This window comes from Pristiophorus japonicus, chromosome 11 (genome assembly GCF_044704955.1).
Source record: "Pristiophorus japonicus isolate sPriJap1 chromosome 11, sPriJap1.hap1, whole genome shotgun sequence".
Lineage (NCBI taxonomy): Eukaryota > Metazoa > Chordata > Chondrichthyes > Pristiophoridae > Pristiophorus > Pristiophorus japonicus.
The window spans coordinates 214060480-214085447 of NC_091987.1; the positions used below are offsets into that span (position 1 = coordinate 214060480).

Genomic DNA, 24968 nt, shown 5'->3' on the forward strand with positions numbered 1-24968 from the left:
CTATTTCTAGGGCCACTTCCTTAAGTACTCTGGGATACAGACTATCCATTAATTGCACTATATACTGTGTAAAAATAAGACACGATTAACAGCCTTAAAAACATATAAAAATCTCCATTAAGGAGCCTCAAACCATCAGTGTACTAACTCAACGTCACTCAATGTTAAAACTTTGGATTCTTTTTCAGGAGAGGGCCATGGGTCTAAAGTCCCGAACACTCGGATCTTTCTTGGTGGCCTGCAGATCAGGGATAACATCGCCATGGTTTTATAACATGCGCCCCACTCTATGTGAAATATCCCATAGCACAGGCTATGGTCCGCATCTGGATCGGAGACTCGTAAGAACATAAGAAATAGGAGCAGGAGTCGGCCATTCGGCCCCTCGAGCCTGCTCTGCCATTCAATAAGATCGTGGCTGATCTGATCATGGACTCAGCTCCACTTCCCTTCCTCACTGTTCACAGGACTGAATCGTGCTGTCAATGTGATCGTCTGAGTGGGAGCACAATAAATCCCTTGACACCGTGTGATGTGAGTGTTCCGTGTGAGCAACTTTGGAATGGGGGGAGAAGAACATGTGTGCTCTCTGCAAGGTAAGTAATGTGTGTTTTATTGCGCCTTTGTTAATTATTAATACAAAATATTTCGGATTGAATCCCAGAATGTAAAAAGATCAGTGTAGCCTAACATTTTGGGGGAAGAAAACATGCCCGTCTCGCTCGCTCTCTCTCTCTCTCTCTCTCTCTATTTCTCTATTTCTCCTCCCTCGCTCGATTGTCTCCGTCTCCCCTGGTCCAGCTCACCTTGCAAGCTGCCCACACACACACACACACTGCGACAGAGCGAGTATCCACCAAGTTGAACAAAAACCACAAGCGCCCCGGATTTAAACATGAAAGATTCTGTACGCACCGTTCTTCTGCTTCTGTCTGGACCTTGCTTTCTGAGCCGACGCTTGATCCGGGAGGGCGAAGGTACAGCTCGGTTATAAAGGGACCTCTTATCACGGGGATAGAGCGAAGTTTAATGTCCTGCTGCAGGATGTTTAATGTTTAAACACCATCAGATTATACTGGGTCTCGCACAATACACCTCCTCCGCTGGTTTTGCTCTGCCGTGCTGTTAAGGAGCTGTAAAAGTACGTTGTCTTTGACACTGGCAGTACCCTCCTCGTGATGTCATTACACGCAATCATTTCCAACTTGCTAACAGGCCGGCGAGCACATCTCTGGCCCCTGTTGCAAGAGTTGAGTTCAGCACCCCTGTTACGTGAATGGGAGACTCCCCCAACCCCACACTTGCCAGATGGGACTTCCGTCCTCTGTCAGCACAACACCAGCCTCCTGCCATGTTGAAACCGCTTCCAGATCAGGCAACTGTGGCATTACCTCAGCAGGTGTTAGCCGTGGCTCAGTGGGCAGCACCGGCACATCTCAGAGTCAGAAGGTTGTGGAATCCTAGTCCCCTTCCAGAGACTCGAGCACGAAATCCAGACCGACACTCCCAGCGCAGTACTGAGGGAACGCCATACTGTCGGAGGGGCAGTACTGAGGGAGTGCCGCACTGTCGGAGGGGCAGTGCTGAGGGAACGCCGTACTGTCGGAGGGGCAGTACTGAGGGAGTGCCGCACTGTCAGAGGGGCAGTACTGAGGGAGCGCCGCACTGTCGGAGGGGCAGTACTGAGGGAGCGCCGCACTGTCGGAGGGGCAGTACTGAGGGAGCGCCGCACTGTCGGAGGGGCAGTACTGAGGGAGCGCCGCACTGTCGGAGGGGCAGTGCTGAGGGAGCGCCGCACTGTCGGAGGGGCAGTGCTGAGGGAGTGCTGCACTGTCAAAGGGGCAGTACTGAGGGAGTGCCGCACTGTCGGAGAGGCAGTACTGAGGGAGTGCTGCACTGTCGGAGAGGCAGTACTGAGGGAGTGCTGCACTGTCGGAGGGGCAGTACTGAGGGAGTGCTGCACTGTCGGAGGGACAGTACTGAGGGAGCGCCGCACGGTTGGAGGGGCAGTACTGAGGGAGTGCTGCACTGTCGGAGGGGCAGTACTGAGGGAGTGCCGCACTGTCGGAAGGGCAGTACTGAGGGAGTGCTGCACTGTCGGAGGGGCAGTACTGAGGGAGCGGTGCTCTGTCGGAGGTGCCGTCTTTTGGATGAGACATTAAACCGAGGCCCCATCTACTTTCTCAAGTGGATATAAACGAACCCATGGCACTATTTTGAAAAAGTGCAGGGGAGTTATTTATCCTTCAATCAACAAAACAAAACAGATTACTGTGTGTGGGAGCTTGCTGTGCGCAAATTTACTGCCACGTTTCCCACATTACAACAGTGACTACACTCCAAAAGTACTTCATTGGCTGGAAAGCACATTGGGGTGTCCCGAGGTTGTGAATAGCGCTATATAAATGCGTCTTTTTTCTTTATTAGCTGGCGGCATAACATTAGGGCTGTCAGTGTTTTAAGTACCAAGTATTTCAACAAAAGAAGATTTATCGATCTACTTTCTGCCTCACCTGTTCTGTAACTTGTGTCAAAGGCAACAGACCGGCAAAGGTGAAACTTGACAAAGCAACAAATATTGACACAAATGGCCCGTCCCAAACACACAAAACCAGGCAGCACTAACGTGTGGCTCACTGCACTCACACAAAGCTCCGAGACAGACGAGGGGAGGGAGCGAGGGGAGGGGAGGGGAGGGCTGGGGGGGCAAGGGACGAGGGGTGAGGAGCGAGGGGAGGGGAGCAGGGAAAAGGACGAGGGAAGGGAAGCGATGGGGGGGGGGGGGGTGAGAGGCGAGGGGAGGGGGGCGAGGGTAGGGAGGCGAGAGGAGATGGGGCGAGGGACGAGGGGTTGAGGGGTGAGGGTCGAGTATTGGACTTGCTACAGTTCCCGACGTGACACCCGGGCCCATGTGAACTCCCGGATCTGTTGCGTGACCCAGGCCCGTCTTGCGCCCGAACCTAGCACCAAACACCATCAGGCTGGCGGGCAGCCAATGACGGGAGTGCGGGGGCAGGGCGGCAAGGTGTCATGTGATGAAACCTCCAGGCATACATCCAATCAGAACTGGTATCCCTATGCCTGCCTGGTGCAAGGACCTCCCAGTCTGGCCTGAACACGCCGGTTAAAATGGCGGGTGGCTTGAGGCCGAGGATGGGGGGGGCGGGGTCGGGCGCTGGGAGCCCATTAACCCCTTCACGTCCCATTCTCAGTGGGTGGGGTGCAAATCGAGTCTTACGTCAGCTTTGAAGATGTGTTTTTCCAACATTAGATGCGTGTTTAAAGACGCACCGATATCCACAAGTTTCCCCTGCTCTAGCGGTCCCAGGGCTAATGGCTGGGAACACTCACTGCAGCCTATGTTGGCTAAAGGCCAAGGTCAGATCAGTCTAACAATAGCCTAGCTGACCAGATAAAAGTGATGGAATTCCTCCTTCACTGCTTCCCACTGCAGCCGTTAATTTTTAACTTTTCTCTTAAAATATTTGTCAGACAGTTCGTTGCTGAATCCATCTACGTTTGTCACAAGCATCTATCACACACCTCTGTAGTGTAATAATTTGCAGCTTTTGGATAAAGGGGAAGTACTGCGTAACGATAAATGCTTTCAGCCGTGGCTCAGTGTGTAGCACTCATCAGTTAGAAGGTTATGGGTTCCAGTCCCACTCCAGCACATAATCCAGTGCAGTACTGAGGGAGCGCCGCACTGTCGGAGGGGCAGTGCTGAGGGAGTGCCGCACTGTCGAAGGGGCAGTACTGAGGGAGCGCCGCACTGTCGAAGGGGCAGTACTGAGGGAGCGCCGCACTGTCGGAGGGGCAGTACTGAGGGAGCGCCGCACTGTCGGAGGGGCAGTACTGAGGGAGCGCCGCACTGTCGCAGGTGCAGTGCTGAGGGAGCGCCGCACTGTCGGAGGGGCAGTACTGAGGGAGCACCGCACTGTCGGAGGGGCAGTACTGAGGGAGCGCCGCACTGTCGGAGGTGCAGTGCTGAGGGAGCGCCGCACTGTCGGAGGGGCAGTGCTGAGGGAGCGCCGCACTGTCGGAGGTGCAGTGCTGAGGGAGCGCCGCACTGTCGGAGGGGCAGTGCTGAGGGAGCGCCGCACTGTCGGAAGGGCAGTACTGAGGGAGCGCTGCAATGTTGGAAGGGCAGTACTGAGGGAGTGCCGCACTGTCGGAGGGGCAGTGCTGAGGGAGCGCCGCACTGTCGGAAGGGCAGTACTGAGGGAGCGCTGCACTGTCGGAAGGGCAGTACTGAGGGAGCGCTGCACTGTCGGAAGGGCAGTACTGAGGGAGCGCTGCACTGTCGGAGGGGCAGTACTGAGGGAGTGCTGCACTGTCGGAAGGGCAGTACTGAGGGAGCGCTGCACTGTCGGAGGGGCAGTACTGAGGGAGCCCCGCACTGTCGGAAGGGCAGTACCTGTAGCGGGCAATCCATACTCCAACAACCCTCTGAGTAAATGATAATAGTAATTTTATATTGATGATCCCTCCCCCACTTGTCACTGAGACCCCATGACATAATTTTTTGAAAAAGTTCAATTTAAATCTATCCGCCTTCTCTGCTCCTGTGGAAATTGCAGCAGTGCCTCATCCAGAGGATTAATTAGCAATCTCGTTGTGCGAGGCCCCTTGGGGAAGAGTGACCATAATATGGTGGAATTCTGCATTAGGATGGAGAATGAAAGAGTTAATTCAGAGACCATGGTCCAGAACTTAAAGAAGGCTAACTTTGAAGGTATGAGGCGTGAATTGGCTAGGATAGATTGGCGAATGATACTTAAGGGGTTGACTGTGGATGGGCAATGGCAGACATTTAGAGACCGCATGGATGAACTACAACAATTGTACATTCCTGTCTGGCGTAAAAATAAAAAAGGGAAGGTGGCTCAACCGTGGCTATCAAGGGAAATCAGGGATAGTATTAAAGCCAAGGAAGTGGCATACAAATTGGCCAGAAATAGCAGCGAACCCGGGGACTGGGAGAAATTTAGAACTCAGCAGAGGAGGACAAAGGGTTTGATTAGGGCAGGGAAAATGGAGTACGAGAAGAAGCTTGCAGGGAACATTAAGACGGATTGCAAAAGTTTCTATAGATATGTAAAGAGAAAAAGGTTAGTAAAGACAAACGTAGGTCCCCTGCAGTCAGAATCAGGGGAAGTCATAACGGGGAACAAAGAAATGGCAGACCAATAGAACAAGTACTTTGGTTCGGTATTCACTAAGGAGGACACAAACAAACTTCCGGATATAAAAGGGGTCAGAGGGTCTAGTAAGGAGAAGGAACTGGGAGAAATCCTTATTAGTCGGGAAATTGTGTTGGGGAAATTGATGGGATTGAAGGCCGATAAATCCCCAGGGCCTGATGGACTGCATCCCAGAGTACTTAAGGAGGTGGCTTTGGAAATAGCGGATGCATTGACAGTCATTTTCCAACATTCCACTGACTCTGGATCAGTTCCTATGGAGTGGAGGGTAGCCAATGTAACCCCACTTTTAAAAAAAGGAGGGAGAGAGAAAACAGGGAATTATAGACCGGTCAGCCTGACATCGGTAGTGGGTAAAATGATGGAATCAATTATTAAGGATGTCATAGCAGCGCATTTGGAAAGAGGTGACATGATAGGTCCAAGTCAGCATGGATTTGTGAAAGGGAAATCATGCTTGACAAATCTTCTGGAATTTTTTGAGGATGTTTCCAGTAGATTGGACAAGGGAGAACCAGTTGATGTGGTATATTTGGACTTTCAGAAGGCTTTCGACAAGGTCCCACACAAAAGATTAATGTGCAAAATTAAAGCACATGGGATTGGGGGTAGTCTGCTGACGTGGATTGAGAACTGGTTGGCAGACAGGAAGCAAAGAGTAGGAGTAAATGGGGACTTTTCAGAATGGCAGGCAGTGACTAGTGGGGTACCGCAAGGTTCTGTGCTGGGGCCCCAGCTGTTTATATTGTACATTAATGATTTAGACGAGGGGATTAAATGTAGTATCTCCAAATTTGTGGATGACACTAAGTTGGGTGGCAGTGTGAGCTGCGAGGAGGATGCTATGAGGCTGCAGAGTGACTTGGATAGGTTAGGTGAGTGGGCAAATGCATGGCAGATGAAGTATAATGTGGATAAATGTGAGGTTATCCACTTTGGTGGTAAAAACAGAGAGACAGACTATTATCTGAATGGTGACAGATTAGGAAAAGGGGAGGTGCAATGAGACCTGGGTGTCATGGTACATCAGTCATTGATGTTGGCATGCAGGTACAGCAGGCGGTTAAGAAAGCAAATGGCATGTTGGCCTTCATAGCGAGGGGATTTGAGTACAGGGGCAGGGAGGTGTTGCTACAGTTGTACAGGGCCTTGGTGAGGGCACACCTGGAGTATTGTGTACAGTTTTGGTCTCCTAACCTGAGGAAGGACATTCTTGCTATTGAGGGAGTGCAGCGAAGATTCACCAGACTGATTCCCGGGATGGTGGGACTGACCTATAAAGAAAGACTGGATCAACTGGGCTTGTATTCACTGGAGTTCAGAAGAATGAGAGGGGACCTCATCGAAACGTTTAAAATTCTGACGGGGTTAGACAGGTTAGATGCAGGAAGAATGTTCCCAATGTTGGGGAAGTCCAGAACCAGGGGACACAGTCTAAGGATAAGGGGTAAGCCATTTAGGACCGAGATGAGGAGAAACTTCTTCACCCAGAGAGTGGTGAACCTGTGGAATTCTCTACCACAGAAAGTTGTTGAGGCCAATTCACTAAATATATTCAAAAAGGAGTTAGATGAAGTCCTTACTACTAGGGGGATCAAGGGGTATGGCGAGAAAGCAGGAATGGGGTACTGAAGTTGCATGTTCAGCCATGAACTCACTGAATGGTGGTGCAGACTCGAAGGGCCGAATGGCCTACTCCTGCACCTATTTTCTATGTTTCTATGTTTCTATCTCTCTTCAGAACTATAGTTTCTCCCAAACCGACAACGTCTCGATTTTAAAATTCTCATCCTTGTTTTCAAATCCCTCTATGGCCTCGCCCCTCCCTACCTCTGTAATCTCCTCCTAAAGAACAGATGTTGGATGGAGAAAGCACTAGAGATACAGCAGCTGGCCGACAGCCATGATGTACGAGGATTCTTCATCGCAGTCAAGGCCACCTACGATCCAAACTCCCAAGGTCCCTCCCCGCTGCTGGCCAAGAACGGGGAAACACTTATCAAGGCCACCGAGGCAGTCAGGACTCGCTGGAAGGAGCACTTCGAAGATCTCCTCAACCGAGACTTTGCCTTTGACTCGAGTGTTCCCAACTCCATCCCGCAGCATGCTACCCGCCACCACCTCAGTGAAACCCCAATGTTGCACGAGATAGAAACAGCCGAAGAACAACAAGGCTACGGGAGTGGATGGAATCCCTGCTGAGGCACTGAAGTATGGTGGACAGGCACTGCTGGCGTGGATACATGACCTCATCTCTCTCATCTGGAGGGAGGAGAGCATGCCGGGAGGTCTTAGAGATGCAGTGATCGTGACCATCTTTAAAAAAGGGGACAAGTCCGACTGCGGCAACTACAGGGGAATCTCCCTGCTATCAGCCACAGGGAAAGTCATCGCTCGAGTCCTCATCAACCATCTGTGGCTGAGGAGCTCCTCCCGGAGTCGCAGTGCGGATTTCGTCCCCTACGGGGCACAACAGACATGATTTTTACAACGCGACAGCTGCAGAAAAAATGCAGGGAGCAGCGCCAGCCCTTATATATGGCCTTCTTCAACTTTACAAAGGCCTTTGACACTGTCAACCGCGAGGGTCTATGGAGCGTCCTCCTCCGTTTCGGATGCCCCCAAAAGTTTGTCACCATCCTCCGCCTGCTCCACGACGACATGCAGGCCGTGATCCTTACCAACGGATCCATTACAGACCCAATCCACGTCCGGACCGGAGTCAAACAGGGCTGCGTCATCGCCCCAACCCTCTTCTCAATCTTCCTCACTGTCATGCTCCGTCTCAGTCAACAAGCTCCCCCCGCTGGAGTGAAACGAAACGATAGAACCAGTGGTGTTATGTCTTCAGTTGCTCTAATAATTACTCCACGAGACAATGTGTTGTGCTTGAACTGTCGTGACCTTAGTCCATTTACTGTAACTCCAGAGTGAGGATCACACCTGGTGGCCTGCCTTTTATACTAGGTCTGGCACACCTGTACAGGTAACCTACAAGTCTCCCACTGCAGTGCCCTCTGGTGGCACACTTGTCATAGTACAAGCAGTAATCATGTAGGATACATGACATCACTCTCCTTCAAGTCTTTAGTGCAAATCACCTTTGCATTGACTGTACTCTGGGCTTAGCTCTATCTGGTTGACCCTTGAAGGGTCATTTCCATCTTGGGTGAGTAGGTGTTGTTTCGTTGGCAGTAGAGTTGCTGGTGGTTTCTCCATTCTCTCCACCCCCGCCCCCCCACATACAGATTGTGCCGTTGGCTCATTACATTCATATATATTCAAGTCCAAAAAAAAATTTGCATTTATAGCATTGCATTCGTGGTCCCGTGGTGAGGTAAGTACATTTGACTGGTGAGGTACATACTTGGAATATACTTGGAGTCAGTGCTGGGGTCAGCACCGATGCACGAGGACTAACTAGTTCCAGAGCTGCTGGATGGTGTCCAGGTAGTCTGGTGGCGGCGCGGTGCCCGGTGCTGGCAGTGGTAACCCGGTTGGCTCAAGTTGCCCGCTCTCGGGGCCTTTGCCATTGCTCCTAGCGTCGGGCAGGTTCACAGATTCACAGATGCCTGTGACCTCCCTGTCCTCTCCTTGTGCCCCGGGTCGCTGCTGTTCCCCGGGGAGCAGTCGTCTAGCAGTGCACAGGGAACTGCTGACTCGCTTGCCTGGGCGTTATTTGGTTTGGGATCCTGGCTGGTCCTGGTCCTCTTTGGGAGAACCGTTGCAGGTGACCCTTCGTTCCCGGGTGTAGCCTTGGTGGCGATGGGGTCTGGGGGCTGCGCCTTAGCGCAGTTTGTTCTTTCAGGCCGATGGCGGTTGATGCCATCCGGTGCCTGAGAGGTGGAGCCGATCGGGGGCAGGGTATCGATACCGTTGCCGTTGCCCTCCTGAGATCGCTTGGTCTGCGGCTTGTATATATCAGCTGCTTGTGGCCACACTTTATACTGCATCACTCTGGTCCCAGGGACACAGGTTACAGCATTGAGTAGCTCGCTGGACCTGTGTGCTCCCGATGGGTGTTTGCTCGCTGCATTGACTGAATGCAGTTGAAATCCTACATCGCACAACTTTTCATTACTTATTGTAAATAACCTGTAGCTCCGATTGCAATCGCGCGACTTTTCCTTGTTTAGTGCAAGTGTACAATGCTGATCATCAAAATTACACATTTTACATCTAACTCACAGTTGCTGTTACATTGATTGAGAGTGTAGAACTGTCCCTTTAAGTGTGGTGACTTGTGGGCCTCTTTTAAGAGAGCCTTGCTATCTTTGCCCCAATCTTCTTCTCCGTTAGGTACCACGTGTCGCGCCATCAGCGTTGCACCTCGTGGTCTGGCAACCGCCATCTTTTTCTTCAGCGCCTCACCTCGTGGTTTGGGCGCCATCTTTCCTTCATCCACGATGTCGACTGCGGTGATCCTCTTCTCCCCGGGTTCTGCCACCGAAGCTGGGAAGTCGCCTTTGGATCCGATTTTCTTCCTCCGGAGTCCTGCCACTGGAGCCTGGAAGATGCGTTCGGGCCGCCTCAGCTGGATCATCTCCACGCAGTCGTGCTGAGCGGTCTGTGTCTCGGGTGCTGTGCTGGTCTGCTCTCTGGTGCCGGATCCAACCTCAGGTGAGGGCTTGCTTTGCCTCTGAGCACGGAGGACGTCGATCGCTGGAGGGTTGAAATCTTCCCAACTCCAATGGATCTTCTCCATCCACCTTCTTCCGAGTAGCGATGGTCCATCACCTGCAACAATCCACAGTGGTAACTTGTGCACCGCGCCATCATGGAGTTCCTTAACATCCGCATTATCATCGACTGGGAAAAGTTCATTGGTGTAGGTGCGCAGCTTTGCCTGAACCAGGACCAACTTGGGTCGTTCAGTTTGATTGTCCCATAGCCTCTCAAAGGCTTCTTGATTCATTACTGACTGGCTCGCCCCCGTGTCCACTTCCATGAAGACTGGAACGCCGTTTATCTCGACTTCTATCCTCAATGGAGAAAATTCGGTGGTGGAGGTAAACATGCCATACACCTCATCGTGGGGCTGAGCTACCTCCCTGACTATCGCTTCATAATCTGTGCTAGATTCATGGCCCTTTGCAGACTTATTATCAACACAGTGAGTCATATTTCTTTTACACATTTGCTGGAGGTGGCCCTTTTGCTGTAGCCTTTACATACACAGTCTTTCAAACGGCACCAGTGAGCCCTGTGATTCCCTCCGCAACGCCAGCATGGTGCTACTCGATTAGCCCCCCTCGGCGGACTCTGAGTTAAGTGACTCGGGGCCTATTCTCTCTCCCCTGAGGAGATTCACGTTCTACAGTCCAGCCTCTAAAAGGTGGCATTCTGTGTGCAGTATTTGCTGGTTTGAGTCCTGAGGATAAGTAATCCGCCTAGAGCCACAGGTCGAGGTCATGAATGCTTGGTCATGGAGATGGCCTTCTGCAGTGTGACTGTGGTATCCGCAGATAGTAGCCTGTAAGGAAGGCCCTCGTGGCCGATTCTGATGACAAAAATGTCCCGCAGCACTCCGGTGAGGTGGTCGCCGAAATCACACGGTGCCACCAGCCTCCTGAGGTCTGCAGCATATTTTGCGATCTCCTGGCCTTCGGGCTATCGGTGGGTATAAAACCGGTGTCTGGCTGTGAGGATGCTCTCTTTGGGCTGGAGTTGTTCTTGGATCAGCGTTACAAGCTCTTCGTATGTCTTGGTCGTTGTCTTCGCTGGTGCCAGCAAGTCCCTGACGAGGCCGTAGACAGTGGGCCCACAACTGGTTAGCAGGATAGCTCTGCACTTATCAGCCAGTGTGGCCGGATTGTCGCCTGCCAGGTTGTTTGCTGTGAAGAAATAGTCGAGCCTCTCCACAAAGGCTTCCCAATCAACACCATCGGCGAACTACGACAACGTACCAAAGTTAGCCTTCGCGTGAAGGTCCGTAATCTCGACGCCAATTGTTATGTCTGCAGATGTTCTAATAATGACTCCACGAGACAACGTGTTGTGCTTGAACTGTAGTGACCTTAGTCCATTTAATGTAACTCCAGAGTGAGGATCACACCTGGTGGCCTGCCTGTTATACTAGGCCAGGCACACCTGTACAGGTAACCTACAAGTCTTCCACTGCAGTGCCCTCTGGTGGCACACCTTGTAATAGTACAAGCAGTAACCATGCAGGATACATAACAAGTAGGAACCTGTTCAACCTTCGTTGACTCCAGGCCAGGTCCAAGACCACCCAAACGTCTGTCGTTGAGATACAGTACGCTGATGACGCCTGCATCTGTGCACATACAGAGGCTGAACTCCAAGTCATAGTCCACGTATTTACTGAGGCGTACGAAAGCATGGATATTACGCTAAACATCCGTAAGACAAAGGTCCTCCACAAGCCTGTCCTCGCCACACAGAACTGCCCCTCAGTCATCAAGATCCACGGCGCAGCCCTGGACAACGTGGACCATTTCCCATATCTTGGGAGCCTCTTCAACAAGAGTAGACATTGACGACAAGATTCAACACCGCCTCCAGTGTGCCAGCGCAGCCTTCGGCCGCCTGAGGAAAAGAGTGTTTGAAGATCAGGCCCTCAAAACTGCCACCAAGCTCATGATCTACAGGGCTGTAGTAATACCCGCCCTCCTGTATGGCTCAGAGACATGGACCATGTTCAGTAGAGACCTCAAGTCGCTGGAGAAATACCACCAACAATGTTCTCCGCAAGATCCTACAAATCCCCTGGAGGACAGACGCACCAACGTTAGCGTCCTCGACCAGGCCAACATCCCCAGCATTGAAGCACTGACCACGCTCGATCCGCTCCGCTGGGCAGGCCACATAGTTCGCATGCCAGACACGATACTCCCAAAGCAAACGCTCTACTCAGAACTCCTTCATGGCAAGCGAGCCAAAGGAGGGCAGAGGAAACGTTACAGGGACACCCTCAAAGCCTCCCTGATAAAGTGCAACATCCCCACCGACACCTGGGAGTCCCTGACCAAAGACCGCCCTAAGTGGAGGAAGTGCATCCGGGAGGGCGCTGAGCACCTCGAGTCTCGTCGCCGAGAGCGTGCAGAAATCAAGCGCAGGCAGCGGAAGGAGCGTGCGGCAAACCAGTCCCACCCACCCCTTCCCTCAACGACTATCTGTCCCACCTGTGACAGGGACTGTGGCTCTCGTATTGGACTGTTCAGCTACCTAAGGACTTGAGGGACTGCCTATGATGTTGATCTCTGTAATCTCCTCCAACCCTACAAACCCTCCGAGATCTCTGCGCCCCTCCAATTCTGGCCACTTTGCGCATCCCTGATTATAATCGCTCAAACATTGGTGGCCGTGCCTTCAGCTGCTTGGGCCCAAAGCTCTGGAATTCCCTCCCTAAACCTCTCCGCCTCGCTCTCCTCCTTTAAGACGCTCCTTAAAACCTACCTCTTTGAACAAGCTTTGGTCACCTGCCCTAATATCTCCTTAGTAGGCTCGGTTGCTGCTGATGTTACTGTGAGGCGCCTTGGGATGTTTTATGACATTAAAGTGCTATATAAATGCAAGTTGTTGTTGTTGTTGCTTATCTGTACTCATTGTTTACTCACTCGTCACTTCGTCAGAATGAGTTGTTCCCTCCATCCCCTCCTCCTCCATCCCACCACCGGTTTAATATAGTTTCTGAATCCAGATCATTTATGGAGATTAGAATCACTGGCGGTTGCTGGTCTGATCCCTGGGGCACTCCCATTGGTGCGTCTCCTCAGCCCCACATCACTCCCCTAACCAGGACCCACTGCTTCCAATTCAGCCAATATCTTATCCACTATCAAGTTATACCCAATGAGACTTGATTTCAACAGAATAAAGATGAAGGGGGTGGCCAGTGAGTTGTGCAGTCCGTGTGGTGAAGGTACTCCCACACTGCTGTCCCAAAGGCCTTTGACACCGTCAACCGTGAGGGACTATGGAGCGTCCTCCTCCATTTTGGCTGCCTCAAAGGTTTGTCACCGTCCTCCGCCTGCTCCACGATGACATGCAGGCCGTGATCCTGACCAACGGGTCCACCACAGCTTGTCCGGGGTCAAGCAGGGCTGCATCATTGGGACCAACGCTCCTCTCAATCTTCCTCACTGCAATGCTGCATCTCACCCTCAGCAAGCTCCCCGCTGGAGTGGAGCTCAATTATAGAACAAATGTGAATCTGTTCAACCTCCGCCGTCTCCAGGCCAGATCCAAGGTCTCCCCACCCTCCATCATTGAACCACAGTACGCAGACCGCGCTTGCGTCTGCGCACACTCGGAGGCCGAACTCCAAGCCATCGTCAACACCTTCACCGAGGCACACGAGAGAATGGGCCTTACGCTAAACATCCGTAAGACAAAGGTCCTCTACTAACCTGACCCCGCCACATAACACTGCCCCCCGATTACCAAAATCCACGATGCGGCCTTGGACAACGTGAACCACTTTCCATACCTCGGGAGCCTACTGTCAGCAAGAGCAGACATCGACGACAAGGTCCAACATTGCCTCCAGTGCGCCAGCACAGCCTTCGGTCACCTGAGGGAGAAAGTGTTTGAAGATCAGGCCCTCAAATCTGGCACTAAGCTCATGGTCTACAGGGCAGTAGTGATACCCGCCCTCCTATATGGCTCAGAGACATGGACCATATACAGCAGACACCTCAAAACACAGGAGGCACCAGCGCTGCCTCCGCAAGATCCTACAAACCCATTGGCAGGATAGACGCACCAACGTCAGTGTCCTCGATCAGGCCAACATCCCCAGCATCGAAGCATTGACCACGCTCGATCAGCTCCGCTGGGCGGGCCACATTGTCCGCATGCCCGACACGAGACTCCCAAAGCAAGCGCTCTACTCGGAGCTTCGACACAGCAAGCGAGCCCCAGGTGGGCAGAGGAAACGTTTCAAGGACACCCTCAAAGCCTCCTTGATAAAGCGCAACATCCCCACCAACACCTGGGAGTCCCCGGCCCACAACCGCCCAAAGTGGAGGAAGAGCATCCGGGAGGGCGCTGAGCACCTCGAGATCCATCGCTGAGAACAAGCAGAAACCTAGCGCAGGCAGCGGAAGGAGCGTGTGGCAAACCAGACTCCCCACCCACCCTTTCCTTCAACCACTGTGTTATGTATGTAACTATGTAATACTTGCCACCAGAGGGCGCGACTGTTGGAGTCCTAATGGTCACATGCACACACGTGCAGGGCCAGTATAAAAGAGCATCCTCATGGCCAGGTATCGTTTTTACACGCATCATTGCTCCGGGGGCCAGGACGAGATGGATTATGTCGCCGACCTGAGATGCCTCGCGGGACCATGAGATTTTGGAACTGCGTTGTGGCAAATGCTGCGGGACGTATTCGTGCTGGGCATCAGCCACGAGGTCATTCTTTGAAAGCTGCTGGCAGCCGAAACCCTAGATCTGAGCTGGGCCATCGCGATCGCCCAGGCCTGCATGGCCACAGACGACAACACTAAACAGATATCTTCTCAACATCGAAGCTCACCGGCAAGTACTGTGCATAAAATTACATCGCTAGCAGGCCGAAGTGCATATGGCAGGGCCTATACATCTGCAGCTGCAAGACCTGTGATGACTCAGAGTCCGCCATCGGGGGTGAATGTCAATCCATTAGCACCGTGTTGGCGCTGCGGGGGGTAATCATCGGGCCCGTCAATGTCGATTCAAGCACCGATGGGGCACCTCCAGCGAATGTGCAAACATGCTGCGACACACCACGTGGCAGAGGATGATCGATCCAGCGCAGTTCACGCAGCACAGGCAACTCAACCCGAGGAAGAAGTGTATGGGGTACATACCTTCACCACCAAGAGCCCTCCTATAATGCTGAAAGTCAATTTAAATGGAGTTCCAGTATCCATGGAGTTGGACACGGGGGCGAGTCAGTCAATAATGAGCCAGAAGGTTTTCGAGAGACTGCAGGGCAATAAAGCACAAAGGCCCAAACTGAGCCCGATTAATGCAAAGCTGCGTACCTACACCAAAGAGCTCATACCAGTCATTGGAAGTGCGGCAGTGAAGGTATCGTATGATGAAGCTGTGCATGACCTATCATTGTGGGTTGTTCCAGGCAATGGCCCAACGCTGATGAGCAGAAGTTGGCTAGAAAAGATTAGATGGAATTGGAACGACATCAAAGCACCATCTTCAGTGGCTCAAGTGCTGAGCAAGTTTCCCTCGCTATTCGAACCAGGCATCAGCAACTTCACAGACGCCAAGGTACAGATCCATCTAGGCCCCGATGCACGGCCCGTCCATCACAAGGCTCGGGCGGTTCCGTACATGATGAGGGAGAAAGTCGAGATCGAACTGGACAGACTCCAACGCGAAGGAATCATATCGGCAGTCAAGTTCAAAAAATGGGCCAGTCCAAATGATCGGGTGTTGAAAAGCGATGGCACGGTCAGAATCTGCGGAGACTACAAGGTAACGATTAACCGAGTCTCACTACAGGGCCAGTACCCGCTGCCCAAGGCGGATGACCTGTTTGCAACATTAGTGGGCGGGGGGGGGAAGTCATTCACCAAGTTGGACCTAACCTCCACCGACATGACACAGGAGCTGACTGAATCTTCGAAAAGACTGACGTGCATCACCACACAAAGGGGCTGTTTATTTACAGGTGCCCTTTCGGGATTCGCTTGGCTGCAGCCATTTTCCAGAGAAACATGGAGAGTTTGCTGAAATTTGTTCTGCGCACCGTTGTGTTTCAAGACAACATCCTGACCACCGGTCGTGACACCATCGAACACCTACACAACTGGAAGAGGTTCTAAGTCACCTAGACAGAGTGGGACTCAGGCTGAAATGCCCCAAGTGTGTTTTCCTGGCGCCAGAAGTCGGATTTTTGGGGAGAAAGATTGCAGCAGATGGCATCAGGCCCACGGACTCAAAGACAAAGGCCATCAAGAATGCACCCAGACCACAGAATGTGATGGAGCTGTGTTCGTTCCTGGGACTCCTCAACTATTTTGGTAACTTTCTACCCGGGTTGAGCACGTTGTTAGTGTTGCTACGTAAGGGTGACGACTGGGTTTTTGGCAAATCTCAAGACACAGCCTTTGAGAAGGCCAGGAACCTGCTATGTTCAAATAAGTTATTTGTACATTATGACCCATGTAAACGTTTAGTGCTAGCTTGTGTCACCTCATCGTACGGGGTCGGCTGTGTGTTACAGCAAGCCAATGTATCGGACAACCTCCAACTGATTGCATACGCATCTAGAAGTCTGTCTAAGGCTGAGAGAGCCTATAGTATAGTCGAGAAAGAGGTGTTAGCATGTGTATATGGGATTAAGAAAATGCACCAATACCTATTTGGATTTCGCTTTGAGCTTGAAACTGACCACAAGCCGCTCATTTCACTGTTTTCAGAGAGCAAACTTATAAATAACAATGCTTCATCCGGCATCCAAAGATGGGCACTAACATTATCCGCTTATGACTATGTTATCTGCCACAGATCAGGCACTGAAAACTGTGCCGATGCTCTCAGCCGGCTACCATTACACACCGCTGGGGTTGAAATGGCGCAGCCCGCAGACTTGCTACTGGTCATGGATGCTTTTGAGAGCAAGGGGTCACCCGTCACAGCTCGCCAGATCAGGACTTAGCACAGGATCCTGGCTGGTCTGTCATTAGTAAAGAGTTGCGTCCTAAATGGGAATCGGTCGGCTGTTCCCGGGGAAATGCAAGATGAAATTAAGCCGTTTCACCAAAGCAAAGATGAAATGTCCATCCAGTCGGATTGTCTCTTATGGGGTAATCGTGTGGTTTTGCCAAAAAAAGGCAGGGAAACGTTTATACACGACCTACACAGTACCCACCCAGCCATCGTCACGATGAAGGCGATTGCCAGGTCGCATGTTTGGTGGCCCGGCATTGTCTCGGACCTGGAGTCATGCATGCAATAGTGCAACACTTGCTCGCAACTGAGCAATGCACCAAGGGAGGCTCCACTGAGTCTGTGGTCATGGCCCTCCAAACCGTGGTCCAGGATTCACGTAGATTTTGCGGGCCCCTTTCTAGGAAAGATGTTTTTAGTTGTTGTGGACGCTTACTCCAAATGGATTGAAAACGGAATCATGTCATCCAGCACGTCCACAGCAACCATTGAAAGCCTCTGGGCCGTGTTCGCCACCCATGGCTTGCCCGACGTCCTTGTCAGCGACAATGGACCGTGCTTCACCAGCTCGGAATTCAACAAGTTTATGACCCGTAATGTCAGGTCTGCTCCATTTAAGCCCACATCGAACGGTCAAGCGGAGCGGGCAGTCCAAACAATCAAGCAGAGCATGAAACGCGTGACGGATGGCTCCCTGCAGACCCGCTTGTCTCGCATTCTGTTCAGTTCCTGGACACGACCCCACTCGCTCACTGGGGTACTTCGATCGCGAGGCTGTTTCACGTGACGTTGATGTTAACGACCCCGTGTTTGTCCTGAATTACGGTCATGGTCCCAAGTGGGTTGTTGGCACTGTTTTGGCCAAGGAAGGGAATAGGGTGTTTATAATGTTTGGATACTGTTGGGGGAGATGACTTACCAGGGGAAGGCACCAGCAGCCAGGTTCATGGCACCGTGGGCGGCTCTGCTGCACAGAAGGGCGGGAAAAAGAGTGGGAGAGCGATAGTGATAGGGGACTCTATTGTAAGGGGAACAGATAGGAGTTTCTGCGGCCGCAACCGAGACTCCAGGATGGTATGTTGCCTCCCTGGTGCAAGGGTCAAGGATGTCTCGGAGCGGGTGCAGAGCATTCTGGAGAGGGAAGGTGAACAGCCAGTTGTCGTGGTATATGTAGGTACCAACGATATAGGTAAGAAGCGGGAAGAGATCCTACAAGATGAATTTAGGGAGCTAGGAGTTAAATTAAAAAGTAGGACCTGAAAGGTAGTAATCTCTGGATTGCTACCAGTGCCACGTGCTAATCAGAGTAGAGGGAGCAGGATAGTTAGAATAAATACGTGGCTTGAGCAGTGGTGCAAGAGGGTGGGATTCAAATTCCTGGGACATTGGAACCAGTTCTGGGGGAACTGGGACCTGTACAAAAGGGACGGTCTGCACTTGGGCAGAACTGAAACTGATGTCCTGGGGGTAACATTTGCTAATGCAGTTCGGGAGTGTTTAAACTAATATGGCAGGGGGATGGGAACCTATGCAGCGAGACAGGGCGAAGTAATATGGAGTCAGAAACAGATGGTAGAAAGGTAAAAAGCAATAGTGGAAGGCCAAGTAAACAAAGGCAAGAAACAAAAAGGGCCACACTACATCATAATTCTAAAAGGACAAAGGGTGTTAAAAAAAACAAGCCTGAAGGCTTTGTGTCTTAATGCAAGGAGTATCCGTAATAATGTGGATGAAGTAACTGTGCAAATAGATGTTAACAGATATGATGTGATTGGAATTACAGAGACGTGGCTCCAGGATGATCAGGGCTGGGAACTCAACATCCAAGGGTATTCAACATTCAGGAAGGATAGAATAAAAGGAAAAGGAGGTGGGGTAGCATTGCTGGTTAAAGAGGAGATTAATGCAATAGTTTGGAAGGACATTAGCTTGGATGATGTGGAATCTATATGGGTAGAGCTGCAGAACACCAAAGGGCAAAAAACGTTAGTGGGATTTGTGTACAGACCTCCAAACAGTAGTAGAGATGTTGGGGAGGGCATTAAACAGGAAATTAGGGGTGCATGCAATAAAGGTGCAGCAGTTATCATGGGTGACTTTAATATGCATATAGATTGCGCTAACCAAACTGGAAGCAATACGGTGGAGGAGGATTTCCTGGAGTGCATAAGGAATGGTTTTCTAGACCAATATGTCGAGGAACCAACTAGGGGGGAGGCCATCTTAGACTGGGTGTTGTGTAATGAGAGAGGATTAATTAGCAATCTCGTTGTGCGAGGCCCCTTGGGGAAGAGTGACCATAATATGGTGGAATTCTGCATTAGGATGGAGAATGAAAGAGTTAATTCAGACACCGTGGTCCAGAACTTAAAGAAGGGTAACTTTGAAGGTATGAGGCGTGAATTGGCTTGGATAGATTGGCGAATGATACTTAAAGGATTGACAGTGGATGGGCAATGGCAAACATTTAGAGACCGCATGGATGAACTACAACAATTGTATATCCCTGTCTGGCGTAAAAATAAAAAAGGGAAGGTGGCTCAACCGTGGCTATCAAGGGAAATCAGGGATAGTATTAAAGCCAAGGAAGTGGCATATAAATTGGCCAGAAATAGCAGTGAACCCAGGGACTGGGAGAAATTTAGAACTCAGCAGAGGAGGACAAAGGGTTTGATTAGGGCAGGGAAAATGGAGTACGAGAAGAAGCTTGCAGGGAACATTAAGACGGGCTGCAAAAGCTTCTATAGATATGTAAAGAGAAAAAGGTTAGTAAAGACAAACATAGGTCCCCTGCAGTCAGAATCAGGGGAAGTCATGACGGGGAACAAAGAAATGGCAGACCAATTGAACAAGTACTTTGGTTCGGTATTCACTAAGGAGGACTCAAACAACCTTCCGGATATAAAAGGGGTCAGAGGGTCTAGTAAGAAGGAGGAACTGAAGGAAATCCTTATTAGTCGGGAAATTGTGCTGGGGAAATTGATGGGATTGAAGGCCGATAAACCCCCAGGGCCTGATGGTCAGCATCCCAGAGTACTTAAGGAGGTGGCCTTGGAAATAACGGATGCATTGACAGTCATTTTCCAATATTCCATAGACTCTGGATCAGTTCCTATGGAGTGGAGGGTAGCCAATGTAACCACACTTTTTAAAAAAGGAGGGAGAGGGAAAACAGGGAATTATAGACCGGTCAGCCTGACCTCAGTAGTGGGTAAAATGATGGAATCAATTATTAAGGCTATCATAGCAGCGCATTTGGAAAGAGGTGACATGATAGGTCCAAGTCAGCATGGATTTGTGAAAGGGAAATCATGCTTGACAAATCTTCTTGAATTTCTTGAGGATGTTTCCAGTAGAGTGGACAAAGGAGAACCAGTTGATGTGGTATATTTGGACTTTCAGAAGGCTTTCGACAAGGTCCCACACAAGAGATTAATGTGCAAAGTTAAAGCACATGGGATTGGGGGTAGTGTGCTGACGTAGATTGAGAACTGGTTGTCAGACGGAAGCAAAGAGTAGGAGTAAATGGGTACTTTTCAGAATGGCAGGCAGTGACTAGTGGGGTACCGCAAGGTTCTGTGCTGGGGCCCCAGCTGTTTACATTGTACATTAATGATTTAGACGAGGGGATTAAATGTAGTATCTCCAAATTTGCGGATGACACTAAGTTGGGTGGCAATGTGAGCTGCGAGGAGGATGCTATGAGGCTGCAGAGTGACTTGGATAGGCTAGGTGAGTGGGCAAATTCATGGCAGATGAAGTATAATGTGGATAAATGTGAGGTTATCCACTTTGGTGGTAAAAACAGAGAGACAGACTATTATCTGAATGGTGACAGATTAGGAAAAGGGAAGGTGCAACGAGACCTGGGTGTCATGGTACATCAGTCATTGAAGGTTGGCATGCAGGTACAGCAGGCGGTTAAGAAAGCAAATGGCATGTTGGCCTTCATAGAAATGGGATTTGAGTACAGGGGCAGGGAGGTGTTACTATAGTTGTACAGGGCCTTGATGAGGCCACTTCTGGAGTATTGTGTACAGTTTTGGTCTCCTAACTTGAGGAAGGACATTCTTGCTATTGAGGGAGTGCAGCGAAGGTTCACCAGACTGATTCCCGGGATGGCGGGACTGACATATCAATTAAGACTGGATCAACTGAGCTTGTATTCACTGGAGTTCAGAAGAATGAGAGGGGATCTCATAGAAACGTTTAAAATTCTGACGGGTTTAGACAGGTTCGATGCAGGAAGAATGTTCCAAATGTTGGGGAAGTCCAAAACCAGGGGTCACAGTCTAAGGATAAGGGGTAAGCCATTTAGGACCAAGATAAGGAGAAACTTCTTCACCCAGCGAATTGTGAACCTATGGAATTCTCTACCACAGAAAGTTGTTGAGGCCAATTCACTAAATATATTGAAAAAGGAGTTAGATGTAGTCCTTACTACTAGGGGGATCAAGGGGTATGGCGAGAAAGCAGGAATGGGGTACTGAAGTTACATGTTCAGCCATGAACTCATTGAATGGCGGTGAAGGCTAGAAGGGCCGAATGGCCTACTCCTGCACCTATTTTCTATGTTTCTATAATCAAACTGTTAAATGGCCAAATGTGCAGAAACATAGAAAATAGGTGCAGGAGTAGGCCATTTGGCCCTTCGAGCCTGCACCGCCATTCAATATGATCATCGCTGATCATTCACCTCAGTACCCCTTTCCTGCTTTCTCTCCATACCCCTTGATCCCTTTAGCCACAAGGGCCATATCTAACTCCCTTTTGAATATATCCAATGAACTGGCCTCAACAACTCTCTGCGGTAGGGAATTCCACAGGTTAACAACTTTTTGAGTGAAGAAGTTTCTCCTCATCTCAGTCCTAAATGGCTTATCCTTTATCCTTAGACTATGTCCCCTGGCTCTGGACTTCCCCAACATCAGGAACATTCTTCCTGCATCTAACCTGTCCAGTCCTGTTAGAATTTTATATGTTTCTATAAGATCCCCTCTCATCCTTCTCAACTCCAATGTATAAAGGCCCAGTTGATCCAGTCTCTCCTCATATGTCAGTCCAGCCATCCCGGGAATTAGTCTGGTGATCCTACGCTGCACTTCCTCAATAGCAAGAACGTCCTTCCTCAGATTAGGGGACCAAAACTGAACACAATATTCCAGGTGAGGCCTCACCAAGGCCCTGTACAACTGCAGTAAGACCTCCCTGCTCCTATACTCAAATCCCCTAGCTATGAAGGCCAACATACCATTTGCCTTCTTCACCGCCTGCTGTACCTGCATGCCAGCTTTCAATGACTGATGTACCATGACACCCAGGTCTCGTTGCACCTCCACTTTTCCTAATCTGCCACCATTCAGATAATATTCTGCCTTCGTATTTTTGCCACCAAAGTGGATAACCTCACATTTATCCACATTATACTGCATCTGCCATGCATTTGCCCACTCACCTAATCTGTCCAATTCACCCTGCAGCCTTTTAGCATCCTCCTCACAGCTTACACTGCCACCCAGTTTAGTGTCATCTACAAACTTGGAGATATTACACTCAATTCTCTCATCCAAATCATTAATATATAATGTAAAGAGCTGGGGTTCCTGCACCGAGCCCTGTGGCACCCCACTAGTCACTGCCTGCCATTCTGAAAAGGACCCGTTTATCCTGACCCTCTGCTTCCTGTCTGCCAACCAGTTCTCTATCCACGTCAGTACATTACCCCCAATACCATGTGCTTTAATTTTGCACACCAATCTCTTGTGTGGGACCTTGTCAAAAGCCCTTTGAAAGACCAAATACACCACATCCACTGGTTCTCCCTTGTCCACTCTACTAGTTGCATCCTCAAAATATTCGAGAAGATTTATCAAGCAGGATTTCCCTTTCATAAATCCATGCTGACTTGGACCGATCCTGTCACTGCTTTCCAAATGTGCTGCTATTTCATCTTTAATAATCGATTCCAACATTTTCCCCACTACTGATGTCAGTCTATAATTACCCATTTTCTCTCTCCCTCCTTTCTGAAAATATGGTGTTACATTAGCTACCCTCCAGTCCATAGGAACCGATCCAGAGTCGATAGACTGTTGGAAAATGATCACCAATGCATCCACTATTTCTAGGGCTACTTCCTTAAGTACTCTGGGATGCAAACTATCAGGCCCCAGGGATTTATCGGCCTTCAATCCCATCAATTTCCCTAAAACAATTTCATGCCTAATAAGGATTTCCTTCAGTTCCTCCTTTTCACTAGACCCTCGGTCCCCCAGTATTTCCGGAAGGTTATTTGTGTCTTCCTTCGTGAAGACAGAACCAAAGTATTTGTTTAACTGGTCTGCCATTTCTTTGTTCCCCATTATAAATTCACCTGAATCTGACTGCAAGGGACCTACGTTTGTTTTCACTAATCTTTTTCTCTTCACATATCTATAGAAGCTTTTGCAGTCAGTTTTTATGTTCCCAGCAAGCTTCCTCTCATACTCTATTTTCCCCCTCCTAATTAAACCCTTTTCCTCCTCTGCTGTATTCCAAAATTCTCCCAGGTTTGCTGCTTTTTCTGGACAATTTATATGCCTCTTCCTTGGATTTAACACTATTCTTAATTTCACTTGTTAGCCACGGTTGGGCCAACTTCCCAGTTTTATTTTTACTCCAGACAGGGATGTACAATTGTTGAAGTTCAACCATGTGATCGGTAAATGTTTGCCATTGCCTATCCACCGTCAACCCTTTAAGTATCACTCGGCAGTCTATTCTAGCCAATTCACGTCTCATACCATCGAAGGTACCTTTCCTTAAGTTTAGATTACCTTTCCTTAAGCATTTAGATCAGACCAAATTGCGATTTACTGACAACCAGGAACGACTTGAAGAGGACATCACCATCGACGATCCACCAACCAGCAATCGACCTCGCTGTCAATCACGAGCATGAACCCACTGTTTCTGACAGTCTGGTCAGACCAGCCGCGGTGCAGTACAGCAATGGTCGGACCAACTCACAAACGCCAGGGTTTGAACTTAGACGATCAACCAGGGAGCGAAGGGCCCTGGATCACCTCAACTTGTAAATAACTTGTACTAAAGACTTTGGGGGGTGGGGGTGGAGTGATGTTATGTATGTAACTATGTAATACTTGCCACCAGAGGGCGCGACTACTGGAGTCCTAATGGTCACCTGCACACGTGCGCAGGGCCAGTATAAAAGGTTGGTTGCCATGTTGTTTAGGCACTCTGGAGTTGTAATAAAGACGACTAAGGTCACACTAAGTTTAGCTCACAGTACTCAGCCTCGTGGAATTCCTCTATACACAACAGAGTGTCTGCCCCACCTGTGACAGAGACTGTAGGGCCCACATTGGACTCCTCCGTTACCTAAGAACTCATTCTTATCGTGGAAGCAAGTCATCCTTGACTCCGAGGGACTACCTTTGATGGTGACATTGCTAAGAGGGAGGGAATTCCAGGATTTTGACCCAGTGATGAAGAAGAAAAGGTCGATATATTTCTCGTCAGGATGGAGTGTGTGATGAAGTGCACAGTGCCTCACATAACATAGGAACAGTATGTGAGTTTTGGATGGGGTTTGCAAATGTTGCTTGGACTGAGAGTGCCCTAGCGAGACCTCACTCAGTATTTCGTGCTATCATTTTAATACTCAGAGCTTTGCATTTCCTGTTATGTTAGTGGCCACTTCCTGTTTACCAATGTTTATCACAACCGCCAAGAGTGACAAAAATAGAGTTCTAGTATTGATCGGCTCATCTGTCGAAATGTACTTTAAATACTTGAGTTAAATGCACATGGTGTTGTGGAGAGACACGAGCCATGAAATATTTTCACTGTGGTTATTCACACCGCATGATTAATCACATCGCACGATTATTCACACCGCACGATTATTCACATCGCACGATTAATCACACCGCACGATTAATCACACCGCACGATTAATCACACCGCACGATTATTCACACCGCACGATTAATCACACCGCACGATTATTCACACCGCACGATTAATCACATCGCACGATTATTCACACTGCACGATTAATCACATCGCACGATTATTCACACCGCACGATTATTCACACCGCACGATTAATCACACCGC

At 49.9% G+C, this 24968-nt stretch overlaps 1 protein-coding gene across 2 annotated transcripts in view; it reads right to left on the reverse strand.

Moving 5' to 3' along the window:
• The window catches only part of LOC139275937 (Na(+)/H(+) exchange regulatory cofactor NHE-RF3-like), an 84071-nt gene that overhangs the window by 53732 nt on the left and 5371 nt on the right, over window positions 1-24968 (reverse strand). The window contains exon 1 of one of the 2 annotated variants that reach the window (XM_070893165.1): window positions 916-963. The exons of the other annotated variant lie outside the window; for it this stretch is intronic. The gene's annotated coding sequence lies outside the window, so the exon portion shown is untranslated. Of the gene's footprint in view, window positions 1-915; window positions 964-24968 lie in introns of those variants that run through there. 2 annotated transcript variants of the gene reach the window in all.